The following is a 2,500-nucleotide window of genomic DNA, read 5'->3' on the forward strand; positions in this document are numbered from 1 at the left end:
TCAGACAGTCTGTGAGGCAAGCAGGCAAGCAGGCAGGAATGCAGGCAGGCAAACAGTCAGACAGACTGTCAGGCAGGCAGGCAAGCAAGCAGGAAGACAGGCAGGCAGGCAAGCAAGCAGGAAGGCAAGCAGGCAGGCAAACAGTCAGACAGGTTGTCAGACAGGCAGGCAGGCAGGCAAGCAGGGAGGCAAGCAGGCAGGTAGGCAGGCAGACAGACATGCAGGCAAGCAAACATAATGTTGATGATGGTAATGCAGATATATTAGTTGTAGAAGACAGTGCAGCTATAGTCGTAGAGGGTGATACGATTAATGATTAATGGTTATGATGAAAGCTCTAGTTAGGGATGATTATAAAAATAATGATAACAATAACAACGATATCAAATTTATCCATTTGTTCATCATACTATTTTTTTTTGTTTTATGTTATCCTGAAAGATAACAATCATATCGACATGCAGGGTGAATCAGGGTAACTGATGAAGGTAGTCTGGGTTACCATCTAGTGTGAAGGAAGGAACCAAAACAAGTGTGAAAGGTGACATCCATTCTTGATCATTTTGGTGTTCTGAAGTCAGCAAGTGTAAGATAATAAGGATAACTTTAAAGTTTGTAAGCAGAGTATCCGTCAAGTGGCTGACGACACGAATCAAGATAATTAGACTGAGGGAATTCTATGACCAACCTAGTGTGACGATGGTAATCAGGTTGACAATCTAGTGTGTGGCAGTGCGAATCAGGGCAGCCAGCGAGCATGGCGGGAGGAATCAGGGAAACCATCAAGTATGCGACATGGTGGATCAGGGCAACCTGCTTATGTGACAGGATGGATCAGTAAGTGTGACCGAGGGAGTCAGGAAAACTAGCCAGTGTGACGGGGTGAATCAGGATGTATGATTATGTAAGTATGACTGTAAGTATGACAGAAATATTCGCGAGGATTAGCAAGTGTGACAGTTGAATCAGGATAAATAGTAAGTACGACGAGAGGCAGATCAGGCTACCCTTTAAGTGTGACGGAGTGTTTCAGGGTAGCCAGCGAGTGTGTCGAGCTCTAGCAGAGCAACCATGAAACGTGACGAGACAGAAGTTAAAACTATTACTTTTGCCTTTTTTTTTTTTTTTTTTTTTTAGTATAGAATAAGAATAGCGACCCTAGTAACCATCAGAGATAAAGATATTGCAAGTTGCTCAAAAAGAAACAAGTGGCGGACACGGATTGATATAATGGAAGTGAACGATTAAAAAATAGTTAAAAGTTAAAAGAAGACCCGAATATCTGGGTAGATACACCTTAAAGCAAAGGGACCGGTTGACGTGGGAGAAAAGACAGTTCCTACTGGTGTCTGAGATGAACCGCGAAATAAACACATTCCGATAACCAATATCCGTAAAAAAAATCCCCGTCTACTACTTAAATATTAGAATTGTATGACATCATCCAATATGACTTTGAGCATATCATATAAAATTCCACTACACATGCACTCGCCCACGTATACAGTGGACCTGGAATCCCAACACACATTTACACAGACAATCTCACAAGCTAAAGATCCACCCGATTCGTGAATACATAAACATGAAATGTTATGAAAAAGTACACACGCAAAAAATATCTGAATATCTCACTCGCATTAAGGAGGCACTTGCTATGATTAGTGTTCAGGCGTCTTATGTAATGTTTGCTTTTTATCATTAAAGGTTAAATAGTATCAGTGTGGAATGCCGCTATATTTTTCATTTCGGAAAGCATGCGAATGAGAATGAGAAGGAGGGAGAGGAAAAAGAGAAAGGAAGGAACATGTGTGTGTGTATGAGAGAGAGAGAGAGAGAGAGAGAGAGAGAGAGAGAGAGAGAGAGAGAGAGAGAGAGAGAGAGGGGAAGAAAAAGAAAGAACGAGAAAGAGAGAGGAAATATATGTAGAGAGAAGGTAGAAAGAGAGAGAGTGGGAGGAGGGGGGAAGAGAGACAGACGAGAAAGACAGACAGAGAAAAGAGAGAGAAATAGCAAAAGGATTAAGAGATTAAGTGTTAAAACCTATAAGAAACGCCATGAGAAAGACGTCACAATGTCAAGAGACAGCGCAAGAGGGAAGTACACGGACAAAGGAATAAGAACGAAGATGTTCGTGCAAGAATGGGAGACGGAGACCAAGGAACTAGAAAGGTGAGACGAGGAGTGTGGCAGGTAGTGTCGGAAGGAGGGAATGAAAGAAAGGGAGAGAGAGGGAAGGAGGGGAGGGGGGAGGAGAAAAGGGGAAAATGCGAGAAGGGGCAAAGGAGGGAAGAGGAGAAGGGGAAAAGGAGGCAAGGAAAGAAGGAGAGAAGAGAGGGAGAGAAGGAGAAAAAAGAGAGCGAGAGAGAGAGAAAGAGAGAGAGAGAGAGAGAGAGAGAGAGAGAGAGAGAGAGAGAGAGAGAGAGAGAGAGAGAGAGAGAGAGAGAGAGAGAGAGAGAGAGAGAGAGAGAGAGAGACCGTCAGACGGATAGCGAGCTAG

The 2,500-nt window shown here is 43.3% G+C and overlaps 1 protein-coding gene across 4 annotated transcripts in view; it reads left to right on the forward strand.

The window, feature by feature from the left end:
- Positions 1-2,500, forward strand: part of LOC122251066 (zinc finger protein rotund) — a 788,340-nt gene that overhangs the window by 115,586 nt on the left and 670,254 nt on the right. The window lies entirely within an intron of this gene.

Source organism: Penaeus japonicus, unplaced genomic scaffold, assembly GCF_977035675.1.
Source record: "Penaeus japonicus unplaced genomic scaffold, GWHDUDI00000001_assembly GWHDUDI00000017, whole genome shotgun sequence".
NCBI lineage: Eukaryota > Metazoa > Arthropoda > Malacostraca > Decapoda > Penaeidae > Penaeus > Penaeus japonicus.